The 18,477-nt window shown below is 37.5% G+C and overlaps 1 protein-coding gene across 1 annotated transcript in view; it reads left to right on the forward strand.

Annotated features, from left to right (window-relative positions):
- The first annotated feature begins 9,145 nt into the window (after nucleotides 1-9,145).
- The window catches only part of tln2a (talin 2a), a 214,539-nt gene continuing 205,207 nt past the window's right edge, over nucleotides 9,146-18,477 (forward strand). Inside the window, exon 1 of the mRNA XM_072913376.1 lies at nucleotides 9,146-9,302. The gene's annotated coding sequence lies outside the window, so the exon portion shown is untranslated. The remainder of the gene's footprint in view (nucleotides 9,303-18,477) is intronic.

Genomic DNA, 18,477 nt, shown 5'->3' on the forward strand with positions numbered 1-18,477 from the left:
TTGCCTCTCACGCGTCCTTTCCCCAGACACTTATATTTCATCTTTTGGCCAATCTGCGTCATTTTCGTCAATGGAATTTGATGAAAACATTGTCTAATCAAAACTTGTTTGTTTCTTGTGCAGACAAAAGCAAAAACAGCGACGTCCTGCCGCATACTGTAGCTCAGACCTACTTCCTGTCCCTGTCTACGGCGCTAAGCTTTCTGGGTAATGTAATGTATAAACAAACACTCATGCATTTTAGGGCTGTGAATCTTTGGGCACCACAAGATTTGTTTCGATTCATGGGGGTAATGACTCGATTCAAAATCAATACTTATAGTTAATAACATTGCGTGCCCAGTTCTATGATTAACTACATTCCTCCATTAAATAGATTAACAGCGCTGATACATTTCTATATTACTTAAAATAAAACTTGATTTGTTTGATCAAATTATACCAATTTACTTAAGTGACTTGACAGGACCGATTTTGAGGGACTTTTAATTTTTTAATCGATTTTAGATTTTTTTGGAACCGATTAGGAATCGCGATTCATTCAAAAATAGATTTTTATTGACACCCATAATGTATTTATATATATTTAACAATTATTTATCCATCGTACAACAATTAAGAACATTTTCATTTGCAATGCTAACCTAGCAGAGGCAGCGTTTACATTTCGGAGGTGCTGGTGTGTGATGTTAATCTCTCACTGACTTTTATTTACCAACAAAAGTTTCCGCTATATCTCGCTCTCAATAGTTCACAAATGCTCCTAAAATGTGGGGGTAATTGTGTTGGAACTTAAATGAATGTTTATGATGGACAAACACTTTTCAAGCGTAAAACATACATGGAGAATGTCTGTAGCTTGTGGACGACAAGAGCAGATGGCTGACAATAAGAAAGATGGTTGGTGGTGTTTCTTTCTATAATTATAAATATTTATTACTATTATTAGTTATCATGAATTAAACAAGTACAGTATTTAATATGCTCTGAATATGTGCTTTTACTGTCATCTAGTGCAGTGGTTCTTAACCTTGTTGGAGGTACCGAACCCCACCGGTTTCATACGCGCATTCACCGAACTCTTCTTTAGTGAAAAATAAAATGTTTTGTTTTTTTTTCAAATTCAAGACAAAGTTATATGTTTTTGGTAACACTTTAGTATGGGGGACATATTCTAAATAACAAAGACTTAATTTAGAGTTATTTGGTTAGGGTTCGGGTCAGTGTTAGAGGGCTAGGGTTATAATAAGGCCATGCCGAATAAGGCATTAATAAGTACTTAATAATGACTAGTTAAGAGCCAATATGTTACTAATTTGTATGTTAATAAACAACTAATTAATGGTAAATATATTCCCCATACTAAAGTGTTACCATGTTTTTTTTTTTACTGGTGCACAAAATGAACCGTGCATGAACATCACCTTGTTCAAAGAACAAAACCAACACAGTGCATAAATTCACAACAAATTACACACCTGCAAATCAGTCAAATGTTGCCGTATCCGTAATACGCCGATAGGGAGAAGTTTGTATTTACACGATGAGTCGGGTGTGTCTTGACCTCCGCCGAACCCCTGAGGCCGACTCACCGAACCCCTAGGGTCCGATCGAACCCAGGTTAAGAACCACTGCTCTAGTGTCTACTTTTGAGTCTGTGAGGTATGAAACAAGTAAAACATCAGTACAGTATTTGTTTTCCAATTTTTAATGCAATCCTTTGCTTTTTGAAGTTGCAGGGAACATTTAAAACATCGATACCACATTCTTAAAATCACAAGTTGAGTCATAGTTATTGAAACAATATAAGCCTCAAAACAAAATTTTTGCCGCGACTTTCTGAAAAAGCTGTCGCAAATTCAGGCATTTTAGGCCACAACAATCGCAAAAAAAAGGCTGAAATCCTGGAGGGACTGACTGGAGCTGTGACGTAGACGGGACAGTTAGTGGGATTGTGTATGAAAGGTACATGTGGCAGTTTTCGCAGGATGTCTGAAAGAGGCATGAGTGAATGAAATGTGCAGTACGTGTGTTCGCTTCCTGGACACAACTTACTTTTAGTACACAGTAATGCATTGGCGGGCCGTGCATTTTCCACCTCGGCCTTCAGTGATGTCTTACTTAGTCCGACTTCAATAAATACCTCTGAAATTACAATAATTTATGTCGCCACATGACCACAGCTTGAAAAATACTATACAGAAACACACTTGCGCACTGCTGTGCATTGAACCCCCTCAATGTGTCACCAGTGTACAAAACGGGCTAATTTTTGGCACATTTAAAAATCAATAAACCCGCATCGGACGTGGTACTGTCAAAACAAAAATAATTGTAAAAAACATATTTAATGTGGAAAAATATATTTGAACTCACAATTTGTAATGGCTATTTGATGCCCTATAAGCCTTTGGTACCGGCGCTCATAGTTGGTTGATTCGAGTGGAAGTGGCAGGGAAACCATTTCACTGCCAGGACAGCTTAACTCGTTTCACAAGAGCTAGTTTCTCTTTAAATATCCTTCTTGAAAATGGCCTTGCAAATATATACCTGCCACCGAATCAACATTTTGCTCTGCTTCTTTGTTGGTTAAAAAAAGTGAGTACCGCTGATTTCTCCGCTGGCCGGGTATAGCCACTTTCTGCTTTTGTAAATCTCAACTTGTGATTGGATACTTTGGAGTGACAAGTGAGTATCTAATCCCAGTCACGTTCAACGTAAGGCTACTGTCAACAACTCGTGATCTGATCGGCTATCGCAACTGTCTGTTAACTGAATGTCCTCCGTTCGTTAAACTGTACAGCCGCTGCTAATGTTGGTTCAGAACTCATACAGCGCTGGCAACTAGTTAGCTGAATTTTGATTGGATAAAAGCTCTAACTTAAAAACAGCAACAATGAAACCTAATATGACATGAAAAGAATGTGATGAATAATTTTCTATATTTATGAATAGTAAATTAAAAAAATAAAATTTACTTTTATTAATTTGTGATCATGATTTATGTTAGGCCAGCAGAAAAGGCCTTGCTGGCCCTGACGGCCCACCACTGCAGTAATGGTTGATTGATTGATTGATTGAGACTTTTATTAGTAGATTGCACAGTACAGTACATATTCCGTACAATTGACCACTAAAAGGTAACACCCGAATAAGTTTTTCAACTTGTTTAAGTCGGGGTCCACGTTAATCAATTCATGGTACAAATATATACTATCAGCATAATACAGTCATCACACAAGTTAATCATCAGAGTATATACATTGAATTATTTACAATCCGGGGGCTGGGATGTGGAGGGAGTTGGGGCGGGAGGGTTAGGTCTGGTTGATATCAACACTTCAGTCATCAACAATAATATCATCTGAGAAATGGACATTGAAACAGTATAGGTCTGACTTCGTAGGATATGTACAGCGAGCAGTGAACATAGTGAGCTCAGAAAGCATAAAAACAAGTATATACATTTGATTAATTACAATCCGGGGAGGTGGGATGTGGTGGGGGCAGGGTGTTAGTCAAGGGTTGTAGTTGCCTGGAGGTGGTCTTTTAGTGCGGTTTTGAAGGAGAGTAGAGATGCACTTTCTTTTACGCCTGTATCCACTTCACGCGTTGTGTCACAGAATTACATCTATGTGTTTGGTTGGCGTCACAATTACGAATACAGTAACATCAAATACCATCAAAACCGTAAAATATCTTGTTTTTTATGCAGCTCTTGCTTCGTGTAAGTGTACCTCATTTTTTTGTCAACTCTCATGAATGCATCTTATGTCAAATGTTTATTTTTAGTCCACCTTTAATCAGCCATTAACTGAATCTGAAGTTGAATTAGATTACTTTTTTCTAACATTTTGGAAGAACCCTAACTGCACTGCATGGGTTTAGCCACTTGGTGGCGACATGTATCTAAGTACTGTTCTGACTACAAGGGGCCACATCATTGATTAAAAAACGATGCACAATTATGACGTGGCCCTGCTTAAATTTGGATCCTAACTCAGCATAATTTTATTGTTTGGCACCCCCACCTCATTACGTAATATATTTCCTCACTTTTATTTATGTGAAACCATTTTTATAATTTTCAATCTTTGTACATAAAAATAAATACAACTGCAAACAATAACGAATGAAGGAAGACATATTACTTTTAGACTGTCAATCAACGTATTCTTCATTAGAAAAATATGCAATAATTTACTTAAAAAATATTTGGCTTAATGCAGACACACTCAGAGCTTTTGCCTACATCATGCTATTAAACTAAAGAAATATTCGATACAATATATATATAATGAATCATAATGTCTAATAATAATGTAAGTAAGCATTTAAAATTATATACACTTTTTTTCTCATTACTGCAGAAATGTTTACTATTGCATTGTAATTGGAAAGCAAATACTTATCCTGAATAAATAAACAAACAAAAAACAAAATGGACTTAAATAAATATTGAACATCTTAAAGTGCCCTGCTCTTGTCTCCGTCCAGACAAAGATTGTTAACAACTGAAAAGAGGGGTCATTGTGTTCAGTTAATCCCACTGTTAAATGACCATCCTCTGGTGCTGAGAACGATGCACCAAGTAAGACGTCTTTCTCCTTGTTTGAAGCCAGAGACGAACAAACACAAGGCTCAAAAATTCTGAATGGCCAACATGTCTGTCACTCAAATGCCGGAGACAGCCGAAAAAAAAACCCAACCTTCATCCTCTTGCAGTTATTTACCAATTAATCGTGCAGCCTGAAATTGATGCAGCAAATTCATGGGGATTAAACTTTTTGCTTTTTTGTGCAAAATAAAACATTTTCCATAATTAAAACATTAATTTTGACCAAACAGAATTGACACATCTCTGACCGGGATTCAAACCCTTTTGGACTGCTTACATGACCAGCACTAAAGCTCATATCTGGAGAGATTTGCAATTATATCCTTATCGGTGACAGAGCAGGAAGGGGCGAGGTATGAAGTGCCTTATCATTCATCGTTTGACATTTGAATCGCCTTCTTCTCGCGAAATTGATCGCGTAAATTGCGTTGACTGTTGCTGCATTGTCAATTATTGGAGGAAGTACAACATTGGTATGCGCATACAAAACATAAAACTTTTACCATATCGGTATGTGGAATTCAATTGTGGAATGGATTAACCAAAGAAATCAAACAAAGCACCAATATAATTCAGTTTAAGAGACTGTTCAAACTACAAGTGTTCACAAAGTACAAATAACTATAATTATGATGAACATCTTGAAGGGACAAGCGGTATGTGGATGGGTTTAAGATCAATCCATCCATTTTCTACCGCTTGTCCCTTTCGGGGGTGCTGGAGCCTATCTCAGCTGCACAAACCTTTAAAAAAAAAAAAAAAATGTTATTTAATATTGATTTACTTACTATGGTATATTATTTATTTATCCACTGTTCTGTTACAGAGAACAAGGAAATGGGATAAAATTGCTATGATACGAAAAGGGGTAGGATTAAATAAGCTCTGCTTCTTCCTACTCCTTTTCGGACGTGCTGTAATGAAACAACTGGAAATGTGTGATGCATTACATTGCATCGTAATGCATGTTCGAAATAAACTGGAACTGAACTGAACTGAATTGTTGTACAAAACAGTGTCATCCGGAAGCTTCTATGCATGCACTGCACAATCACTCCACACCACACTAATTATACACATCTGTCTGGTTGAGATGCACACATGTTCAAACGTGACACATTGCCTGCTGATGTGGTAAATCCGCAGGTATCTTTTCCTTCCTCTTGCCCTGAGGGTGCTTGTTGAAAGGAAAGCGTGTTAATGTGCCAGCATGGAAAGAAACCCTTCCTGTGCCACTTATGTTGTATGGAATGTTGTAATGCAGATTATTATTATTTTTTTTAATATTTAGGGATTACAGACAGCTGACGAGAATAAATCTAAATCTCGTCCTAGAGACATCCTGCTGCCACAGTATGCACTTCATAGTTTTGGGGAAAGACTGTTTGGAGTAAGTGTGGAGATTATTTCAGCAGACAAATGTGTCAACATGGAGTTTCCATCGGAATGTTTTGAATTTTGCTGGGATTCTCAGGCTGGTCTCGAGTCTCAGAATTGACCCTAAATGAAGTATAAAAAACTAAACATATAGGGACTTCATGTTTAAACTATCAGAGACTAACAAAGGGCGTCTCGCTATTAACCAGGATGCAGTGCATTGTGGGTAAGTGTTAATCCAAATTGGTTGGAGCTTTACGCAAGTAAGCCAGAAATAAAAACACAAAAGAACATTCATTATGTTTTATTATGTGTCATTTTAAAATATTACATTTTCCATGTATTTAAAGTATTTACAATCAGCATATATGGTATGTATAACCTAATAAAGTAAATATTGTACATAATTAGTAGGCAAGTAGATAAAGGAAATACTTGATTTCACGAAATAAAGTAGTTTTTTTTTTGTAAAAGATCCTAACCCTATTATTTTGTGGGATAATCACACATTTATAACTGTAATCAGACAGCTTAGATCAGTGGTTCATGAACTTTTTTCTCCAAGTACCACCTCAGAAAAAGACTTGGCTCTCCAAGTGTCACCATAATGACCAACATTGAAATACAGTATTGTAGTAGGCATAAGTATTCATTAAAAAACAAGGCATTTTTAAAAATTTAACAAGTATATTTAATACTTTTGCCCACTGTAACATTACACACAATTTGAACGGTAACACTGTGTTTCATACTGGAAATTAAACCACTCTACTTAAATAATGAATCAAATCAAATCTGCGTGTGTCGTCATTGTTTATTTTGGCGTCGACTATGGCCTGTAGTCGTCGAATTGTAACGACTTGAAGGCTAATAAATCTTTGACAACGTTTCGAGTCACGTAGTTACGATATTTAATTAAATGATTCTTTGGTGTACCACTAGATAGAGCCCGCGTACCACGGCTCTTCCAAGTGGTACATGTGCCACAGTTTGAGAATCACTGTTTTTGATAAACGTATTTAAGAAGATTTAACTTAAGATATTAGGTGGCGACTTGTCCAGGATGTACCCCGCCTTCCGCCCGAGTGCGGCTGGGATAGGCTCCAGCACCCTCTGCGACCCCGAACGGGACACACGGTAGAAAATGTATATATATATATATATATATATATATATATATATATATATATATATATATATATATGTATATGTGTATATGTATATATATGTATATATATATATATATATATATATATATATATACGTATATGTAAATATATATATATATATATATATATATATATATATATATATATATATATATATACATATATATATATGTATATATATATATATATATATATATATATATATATATACATATATATATATGTAGGCGCCGATCCCGTGGGTGCACCCACGGACAATGCCGAGCACCCACGTGGGATTGATGGCAAATTTAAATCTTTAAAATAATCAGTGGTTCTTAACCTGGGTTCGATCAAACCCCAGGGGTTCGGTGAGTCGGCCTCTGGGGTTCGGCGGAGCCTCCGCCACGGAGGTCAGGACACACCCGACTCATCGTGTAAATAAAAACTTCTCCCTATTGGCGTATTATGGATACCCCCAAACAATGTTACCTCTAGTTTTCCATAAGCGTGGACCTACTCAGTGGCCGAGTGGTTAGAGTGTCCGCCCTGAGATCGGTAGGTTGTGAGTTCAAACCCCAGCCGAGGCATACCAAAGACTATAAAAATGGGACTCATTACCTCCCTGCTTGGCACTCAGCATCAAGGGTTGGAATTGGGGGTTAAATCACCAACAATTATTCCCGGGCGAGACACCGCTGCTGCCTACTGCTCCCATCACTTCCCAGGGGGTGAACAAGGGTGATGGGTCAAATGCAGAGGACACATTTCACCACACCTAGTGACAATCATTGGTACTTTAACTTAGATGTGCACACTGTGGCCACACCAGCAGCACACCTGTCCCAACCCTGACTAAATAACAAGTTGAATGTTTGATTATTATAATCAAATGACATCAGTCATTTCCATTGGATTATTTTCTAAAATAAGTGTTTTGGCCCACTTACAATGACAATAAGAACAAATATAGTTTTTCATGAGCTGTGTACTAGTATTGTATGTCTGGGTGGGGGTCCTGCTTTGGAAATAATTTGTACCCCTTTCCGATATCGCATTTAGTTCCCACTAAAACATTCACATGTTGCACAATGAGATGTAAACATGGGATCATGTGTACATTCCTGTAACGTTCTGTTTGTAACATGTATATTTATTAGTATTTCTTTGATATAATAACATAATTTCATGATTAATATTTATAAATTAGGATTAAATTAAGAAAAAAAACATTTTATTTTTCACTAAAGAAGGGTTCAGGGAATGAGCATATGAAACTGGTGGGGTTCGAACCCCACCAGTGGTTCTTAACCACTGGTGATCACCAGTGGTTAAGAACCACTGGTGTATATACTTTATATATATATATATATATATATATATATATATATATATATATATATATATATATATATATATATATATATATATATATATATATATATATATATATATATATATATATATATATGTACGTATGTTTATATATATATATATATGTATGTATATGTACATATACGTATGTGGAAGTAGGCAAATATATGGATATATATATATACATACATACAAATATATGTATGTATATGTATATGTATATATATATATATATATATCCATTTTCTACCGTTTATTCCCTTTGGGGTCGCGGGGGGCGCTGGAGCCTATCTCAGCTACAATCGGGCGGAAGGCGGTGTACACCCTGGACAAGTCGCCACCTCATCACAGTATATATATATATATATATTTATTTTTAAATAATTTACTTTGTTTTTTAGTTTAAAAATGTGATTAGATTGAATGAATCGAAATTGTTTTATTTATGTTTTAATTTCTTAAGTATCACTAATTATTATGAGTTAGAAGTGATGATTTATTGCAGTGATTGTGCCAGTGACCGATGGACTGCAAAGTAATGTCCGTTGAAAATGACGTATTTCCGTTCGGCCCCACTGGTGGATTAATGCCCCCTCCCCACTCACGCGCAGCAGACACACATTAGCCGCTGTCTGCGCACACGCACACACTTTACACACGCGCGCGCAAAAGCTGCCTGGCCACTTGGAAATTTCCCTGCCAGAAGACGGATGCTATTTGGCCGCTAAATCAGCGGAAGTGTCCGCCAACCTGCGCCCGGTGATGCAGCAGAGGAGCTGGTGAAGGTAAGACGTTACACTCCGGTGCATGTGGCGCCGATGTCCCCCTGCGGCAACACGCCGAAAGCCGCCTGACCTTCTCCAGCCACGGAGCTTCTTTCTCCCGCACTCCTTATCGTGTGTGTGGGCGCTTGTTGTGGCTCTTGCCAGGCGGGGAAGTTGTGTTGAGATGCGCAACTTGTGGAGCCTTCATATCACCAAAACGCCGGTGCCTCCGATCCGGTGGATTTACCGACTCGTGTGGCCGCAACACGCCGCCCGAGGAGGCGTCTCTGGCGGCCACCGTCGCTGGGTTTCCTCGCTGTGTGGAGGAGTTGCCGGAGAGGGCAAGTTTTTAAGAATGCACCGGCCGGCGAGCACCAGTCTGGCGTGAATGAATGAATAATTTGCAACTTTGTTTTATTCCTTGTGGTTATGCATTGACGAGCCCAATGTGGAGAATTATGACTATCCATATTGCTGTGTTGTGTAGTGGACGTGCATTAAAGGGACATTTGTAGCACTGCCACACCCCTTTTCATATATTACAACAGCCTGCTGGTAGTCTATGCTTTATGTAGCTTTCTGATCTTTTACCCATCATCTTTGTTGTAGTTTTTAGCGCTTCCATATGGAGTCTTCTGACAGATATAAGTTGCAGCTATATACTAATTTGTATTAGAAATGGCAACAGCGGAGGTTGAATATGCCTGTACGAGCCAGTTTTCCCCACAACAAGGGGATGGAGAAAAATAAGGAACTTATTGACTACAAAGTCGGACTACAATGGCGGACATGTGCACGGCTATTCGGGTAAAACTTAACCATATATGGATGGCTGACGTCACCAATGGTTAAAAACGTCACCAATGGTTAAAAACGTCACCAATGGTTAAAAACGTCACCAATGGGGCAAATTCCAAACGGACCGTTTGGAGGAAGGCAAGATTGTTTTATAAATATCTCCGCAACGCCTCCACGGTTTGTGTTCGGGACTTATGCAGATCCCAAATACACAAAAACAGGTACCAATAGGTAAGAAAAGTTGAGTTTGTGTAATAAGTGCCCTTTAACAGGAATACCTCTATTGGTATTGTTCGTCTATCCATTCATCCATTTTCTACCGCGTGTCCCTTACGGGATCACGGGGGAGCTGGAACCTATTCCAGCTGCACACGGGCGGAAGGCGGGGGGTACACCCTGAACAAGTCACCGCCTCATCACAGGGCCAACACAGATAGACAGACAACATTCACACTCACATTCACACACTAGGGCCAATTTAGTGTTGCCAATCAACTTATCCCCATGTGCATGCCATAGTTCTACTAAATTGCATCATAAAGCAACAATCCCATATCTTTGTATCTAAATTGGTAAGTGATACAATTTGCTTATCATTAAATAACATTGTTGCTTCCTCTTTTTTATTTTTTTGCTTTGAACAAAACAAGCTACCGTATTTTTCGGACTATAAGTCGCTCCGGAGTATACATCGCACCCACGGCCAAACTATGAAAAAAACATTGATTTATAGTCTGAAAAATACGGTAATCTTATCCTAGTTAGCCACATCTACAGTATTGTTGTTTGAGTACCCAGAAAAGCACTATATACATGTGATATATTGTTTGTATTATTATTTTGGATCAGTTTGAGTTCACCGAAGGTAATAATTGCGAAAACAACAAAAAGATTCATTAAAAAAAGGAACATTTTGGTTATTTTTCAAATCCCTAAAAAATTACAGATTAATGCTGACTGCATCAAAGCAGATTATATCAAAGCCCTTGGTAACAAGACTAAATGCCTTCAAAGGACAATCAAGACACAAGATGGCAGAAGTAGGCAAATTCTACCTTATCATCAAAGATGCACCCTTGTAACAACCTGAGTGCATCACAGCATATCATAGCAACTCCCAGGTAAAAGTAAAAAATGTCTCCAAAGGGCAATGCACCGGTGAAGGTACTAAGTTTAAAGAGGACCTACGAGTGTTTTCCTTTTTTCTGCCTTTTAAATGTTACAGTGTTGGATACTCATGTTTTAGGTCGTCAAAATATACTGTACAACATTTTTCCCTCAGTGCATATGCCGGAGAATAACGCCTCCTGTCTTAAAAAACAACAACGAGCCAGCGTTTTCATATATTTACTTTGTCGTGGAAGCTTGTCACAATGTGGTGCTTTTTTTATGCTGCATTGTGCGCCACACTAGGTGTACCTAATAATGTGACTGGTAAATCTTTTTATTGTTTATGAAGTTTATTTTTGACTCTGTCTGAATAAAATAAAAATATAACGGTAACGTTCTTCTTCGAGATGTATTCAAACTTCATACTGCGGGACGTGTGGTCCGGGTCGGCAGGTAAGGCGGAATGTCACTTGTCATGATAAATAAATATTAATATTTGCCCATTAAACTATGTTCTGAATGCATTTTCTGCATGGTTGCAATCGCTTAACATTTGCCTGAGTACAAATCACTAAATTTGCACACAAATCTAACATGAGGCTTTTGGTCTGTTGCTTGTGTGTGTGTGGAAGTTGTAGCAGATGAGGGCGTGGATGACTGGCTGGTCTGCTTGTCACAATGTCGCCAAAATAATGTTTGTAGATGCATTTTTACTCTATGAATTTTAAATTTTTACAATCGAAAGCATGGATTCTCAAACTGTGGTGCGTGTACCACTAGTGTTATGCGGTCTCCATCTGGTGCGTCAAAGAACCACCTGATTAATGTAATGTTTTATTTTCCTATATTCAAACACAGTGTCACTGTTCAAACTGTGTGTAATATTAAAATGGCCAAAATAATACATTTACATTTTAAATAAAACATCTGCCTTGCTTTAAATGAATACTTGATACGTAATTAGTACTGATAATCGGACTATAAATAAAGCTGTAGACTCTCTCTTAGAGAGCGTCTTGTAGTACTCTGACTCGCCACATTGACAAGTGGGGGCGATCGTGAGCGAGCAGACACATGTTGCTACCATATTTTTTCAAACACAGTGTTACTGTTCAAACTGTGTGTAATATTAAAATGGCCAAAATAATACATGTACATTTTAAATAAAACATCTGCCTTGCTTTAAATGAATACTTGATACGTAATTAGTATTGATAATTGGACTATAAATAAAGCTGTAGACTCTCTCTTAGAGAGCGTCTTGTAGTACTCTGACTCGCCACATTGACAAGTGGGGGCGATCGTGAGCGAGCAGACACATGTTGCTACCATATTTGATTGATTGATTGAGACTTTTATTAGTAGGTTGCACAGTACAGTACATATTCCATACAATTGACCACTAAATGTTAACACCCGAATAAGTTTTTCAACTTGTTTAAGTCGGGGTCCACTTAAATTGATTCATGATACAGATATATACTATCAGATATACTATCATCATAATACAGTCATCACACAAGTTAACCATCAGGGTGTATACATTGAATTATTTACATTATTTACAATTCGGGGTGTGGAGGGGAGGCGGGGGGGTTAGGTTTGGTTGTTATCATCAGTCATCAACAATTGAGAACAGAGAAATGGATATTAAAACAGTGTAGGTCTGACTTGGTAGGATATGTACAGCAAGTAGTGGACAAAGAGAGAGAGAGAGAGAGAGAGAGAGAGAGAGAGAGAGAGAGAGAGAGAGATCAGAAGGCATAAGAAAAATATCTGCATTTGATTGTTTACATTTGATTATTAACAACAATCCGGGGAGGGTGTTAGTTGGGGTTGAAGTTGCCTGGAGGTGTACTTTTATTGCGGTTTTGAAGGAGGATAGAGATGCCCTTTCTTTTATACCTGTTGGGAGCACATTCCACATTGATGTGGCATAGAAAGAGAATGAGTTAAGACCTTCGTTAGATCGGAATCTGGGTTTAATGTGGTTAGTAGAGCTCCCCCTGGTGTTGTGGAATGTTTTATCTGCAAAGAAGCTAGCCTGGCGTTTGTGTTTTTCTGTTGTTGTCATATGCAAGATCAATGCTTTAATGCTCTGCTGAATGAATGAATGTGTCTAACAATATGGAGGATTACATATCCAACATCAAATACTTCTCTAAATTGTACATTCAAACAAAGCAGAGGTGATTATACAAAGTGGGGTTCATGTACTTCACATACAAATACAGTAGAAGGTAAAAAAAAATAAAAAAAATAGACCAAACCATATTTGATAACGTATTGGTAAAAGTGAATTACTCCCTTCTTTTTCTTCTAATTTTATTAAGAAAGTTGTATTAACAGTGATTAGAGCAGATTTGAAAACAATACCTAAACTAGATAAGGTCTAAGGTCAAGACGCCCCTCCCCTTCTCTGTTACCTCTCATGTACCCTTAAATCAAGAATAATCACAGCAGTCTTAGATACTATGGAATATGTCTTATGGGGTTATGTACAGTATAGAAGCTACTAAGTTAGTGCTATGATTTAAAACAAAGCCATAACATCTTTTTTGAATATTTTGTTTATCTTCTTGGAATGTTTGATTCTTCCAGAAAACAGAATTGGTTTCTTGTCCCTTTTTTAAAGGGGAACTACACTTTTTTGGGGGGAATATTGCCTATCATTCACAATCTTTGTGTAAGACAAGAACACATATGTTTTTCTTTTTTTTAATGCATTCTATTTCGTAACGTATGGCAAGCACGAGGTGGCTAACAATGCAGCTAATGGGAAACATCTATTGCGCCCAGAGAGCCCTCTAAAAACATCCAAAAATCGCCAACAATACTCCAATTACATCTCGTGACCTGAATAGTAACCAAGTATTCGCACTATTGTTATTATAAGCGTAATGTGGCCAGAAATGGTACTGCAATCACGGTCAAAATTCTGTCGTCCCCTCCCCACTCTCCATGACTGAGGTTGTCAGATACGCAGCCGAATCCGAATACTACTCCAAGGAACTTCAAATGGCAATCGACGAATCCTACGCTGTAGGTTTCTCTTGTTTATGCTTCTTGCAAGATGGTCTACTAAGTAAGTATGCCACATTTTACTAATGTCGATTAGCCAAATGTATTTGTAAAGTTACGCAGCAATATTTTAATCGGGAGTCGGGACAGATTGTTGGCATTACCCTGCTAAAATGTCTAGTTTGATTGCATGGACCACCATCGAACTAATTATATATAATAACATATAATATGTTATATATTGCATAGGCCTCCTTTGATGGCAAACCAAGGCCAACAGTGAAATAACCGCCACAATTCGTTCAGCATAACTCCATGTTGCATCCAACCTGACTCACTACGTTCTCTTCCATGTACGTTCATCACCATCTTTCAGTGCAGAGTGCAATTCTATGAGCCAACCCACGTTACGCAAAAACCACGTTACGCATAAATCATATAGCCTACTACTAGAGATGTCCGATAATATCGGCCTGCCGATATTATGGGCCGATAAATGCGTTAAAATGTAATATCGGAAATTATCGGTATCGTTTTTTTTATTATCGGTATCGGTTTTTTATTTTTTTTGTTTGTTTGTTTTTTTATTAAATCAACATAAAAAACACAAGATACACTTACAATTAGTGCACCAACCCAAAACAACTCCCTCCACCATTTACACTCATTCACACTCATTCACACAAAAGGGTTGTTTCTTTCTGTTATTAATATTCTGGTTCCTACATTATATATCAATATATATCAATACAGTCTGCAAGGGATACAGTCCGTAAGCACACATGATTGTGCGTGCTGCTGGTCCACTAATAGTACTAACCTTTAACAGTTAATTTGACTAATTTTCATTAATTACTAGTTTCTATGTAACTGTTTTTATATTGTTTTACTTTCTTTTTTATTCAAGAAAATGTTTTTAATTTATTTATCTTATTTTATTATTATTATTATTTTTTAAAGTACCTTATCTTCACCATACCTGGTTGTCCAAATTAGGCATAATAATGTGTTAATTCCACGACTGTATACATCGGTTGATATCGGTATCGGTTGATATCGGTATCGGTAATTAAAGAGTTGGACAATATCGGAATATCGGATATCGGCAAAAAGCCATTATCGGACATCCCTACCTAATACCATGTCAATACACAAAGTAGAAAATCATTACATGTAATGCATTATATTGTGCCAAGCAAATACCACCCCATATGTGCCCGATGCACATACAGTACCAGAAACCGCAATTAGCCGTGCTAATGTTGGAACGCTATTTCTCAGTGTATTGGCATATTGAGAACGAAATAGGCATTCACACTACCCATATCCACATAGGTTTTATTTGTTGAAAATATATTTTGCCCTGTCAGTTGGAATACATATCGACATACAGGCTAACAGGCATATATTTCCCCCGTTACGCTATATGTTGATGTGTCATTGACCGGGCGAGCATGCTAAGCATTCGTTGCACGAACATACTAGCTTTGTTAGACAAGATCAGACTGTATTGGACGATATAGTTTACCTATGAAATGTCCATTTCCATTTATTATAAATAATAAGAAAACGTAAATGCCTTGCTTACCTATCAAGTAGGAAATGAGCAAGTTTTGTGTCAGATGAAAAAATGTTCTCCGCCTTCAATCGTCTCCATCCTTCAAAGTCATCCCTGATACAAATCCTCGTTTTGTTCCTCGCTTTGTCATGAATAAGTTGAGAATCGTAACGTCGCCTTTTATATTTACTAAAGTCTGACATGTTTAGTAACTTTACCAGTGGCAGTAGCTCGACGAAGGTGGCGGTGCGTAACTGGCAACCTGGATGTGACACAGTTACAAACTTTTTAATTGGTCAAACGGTGGAGGGCAAGGCATCGAAATGAAAACAATAACAATATTTCGAGGCTGTAAATCAAATTTTGAAATGAGCATATCCCGGCTGAACTACCGTTATCAGTTATAAAGGTATGCGAAAAGAACATTATTTTTTAATGCCTTTTGACATATCAGGGCCATTTAATGATGACTTGACATACAATTATTAAAATATGCCACCTTTAGGAACTATTCTTAGCAGCCCTTGACCACACAGAGCTAACCAACTTATGCTGCTATGTTGACATACTGAGCTGCTGCTGCTGCATCGCCTCTGAGTTGGTGAAATTTAATTCTAGATTATAAATCATGCCCCTCACTTTGTAGAGGGTTGTGGCCATAAACCGAGAAGTTGGTGAGGAACACACGAAAATACGCTTGTTTGCATCACTTTTATTTTAAGGATTATAAATAATTCTTCATCTGAATGGAAAGATATTAACAACCCATCAGTCGGCATCCCAGTGAGAGCAGACATTGTACCGTACGTGATTGATTTATCATGTTCATAGTTTGTATTTCTTGTTTAGCACTTAGCAATACTGCTACATGACGCTTAGTGTTTCACTGCTGCACATGTTTATCACTCAGCTTCTAAAACTTGTAGCTCATCCTCCTTATATTCAGGCTCAAAAGTATAAAGTTTTGGATCATCATTTGTCCCAAAGTAGTCTTTGTTGTCTCTCATGAAGTCTGTCGTGATTAGTAATAGTTGTTGAGAAAAGCAAACGTTGTGATGCATCTGTGAAATTAATACACCACTGTATGCCTGAAATGAGCAAAATATGTAAATATTACATGTTATTATGAATATGACTGTTACTACATTACATACTTACGGCGTGTATTGTTTGAGTGTTTTAGATGTTTTTTAAGCACTTTATAAGCAGAATAGAGCTAATCTCATTACCTCCATTGTTAGCTGACTTTTACAAGTGTTTATTTTTGAGTTAGAATGCTAAAAAAATAAAAACATATGTATACTTGCCTCACAAAAGGATTGTGAATGATAGGCAAAATAAAAAAACAAAAAACTGAAGTTCTCCTTTTAAGATGTTAAAATATGTCCTTTTCCAAACGTTATTAGTATTTTTTAATGATCCACCCTCAGCTTCCTGTGTGGAAATGTCATTTCTTTAGCTCTCCTCTGTAGATCAATGCTAGCATGCTGCTCTGCAAATTAAAGTATTTTTTGTTGATGCTGGTAGTGAATTATAACGTTGTTTTCCCCTTTTTCTATGTGTTGTTTTTTTGTCAAAGCAGCACGCTCTCTTAGTGTTGCTGTTCAGATGTTGTGGTGCTGAAACTGTTGGGTTACGGATCTCTCCTGTTTAGGGGCGGAGCCTGTCTGTTAGACATGAGGCCACGCGTGGCTAATTTATTGATTTGTCCCCTTTTTGTCCTGCATGAAAAGCGGCTGCTTAGGATCACAAGGGTGAGGAAATGAGCGATCCATAATGTGACACATGCATTACGTACAACATACAGGAAGTGTCCTGATCACGCTCAATCATACCAGACAGGTCTTCTGTGAAACGGATATTCATATTAACGATTACTTTACGTTTTCTTCATGCTAAATGGTAGACAGTGTGATGTCATTAGGCTATTATGTTATGGTGATACATGCAATAAGGTCAAGTTCCTGTTCTCTGGTTATCATCACACTTTTTATACTTTGACATCACAGTTTAAAAAAGTCAAACACACCTATTAGACGTTCTGACTCTTGAAAATGTGGCAAAAGGTGTTTTAAACCAGCAAAGTTCTCTTGTCATATAGAGAATCTTTGAGTAGCATGTTTGCAGTAGGTCTTTAAAACCAATAGAGTGCTTTTGGAATAAAAAGGATATTTGATTAGCGTTTAAACAGCAGCGTGCTCTTTTCATATAGAGATTCTCTAAGTAATGTATTTTGCAGTTGGTTCTTAAAACCATCAGCAGCGTGCTCATTGTTATATAGTAGAACTTTGACAAATATTTTTGCACTAGGTCCTTTAACAACATCACAGCACTCCTGTCATTTTAGAGGATCTATGACTAGCGTATTTGCAGTGAGTCCTTAAAAAAAACAGCTGCGTGCTCCTTTTATTTAGGGGATTTTTGACTAGTGCAATTTTCAGTAGGCTCTTTAAACCAGCAGAGTGCTCCTGTTATGTAAAAGATCTTTGACTAGTGCATTTTTCAGTAGGCTCTTTAAATCAGCAGAGTGCTCCTGTCATTTGACTAGGGTATTTTGCAATAGGTCCTTAAAACTAGCAGAGTGCTCTTGCTGTATAGAGAATCTTTGATTAGCATTTTTGTAGTAGGTACTCTACCAACATCACAGCGCTTCTGTCATTTAGTGGCTCTTTGATGAGCGTTTTTGCAGTGGGTCCCTAAAAACAGCTA

This window comes from Nerophis lumbriciformis, linkage group LG06, assembly GCF_033978685.3.
Source record: "Nerophis lumbriciformis linkage group LG06, RoL_Nlum_v2.1, whole genome shotgun sequence".
Taxonomy (NCBI): Eukaryota; Metazoa; Chordata; class Actinopteri; order Syngnathiformes; family Syngnathidae; genus Nerophis; species Nerophis lumbriciformis.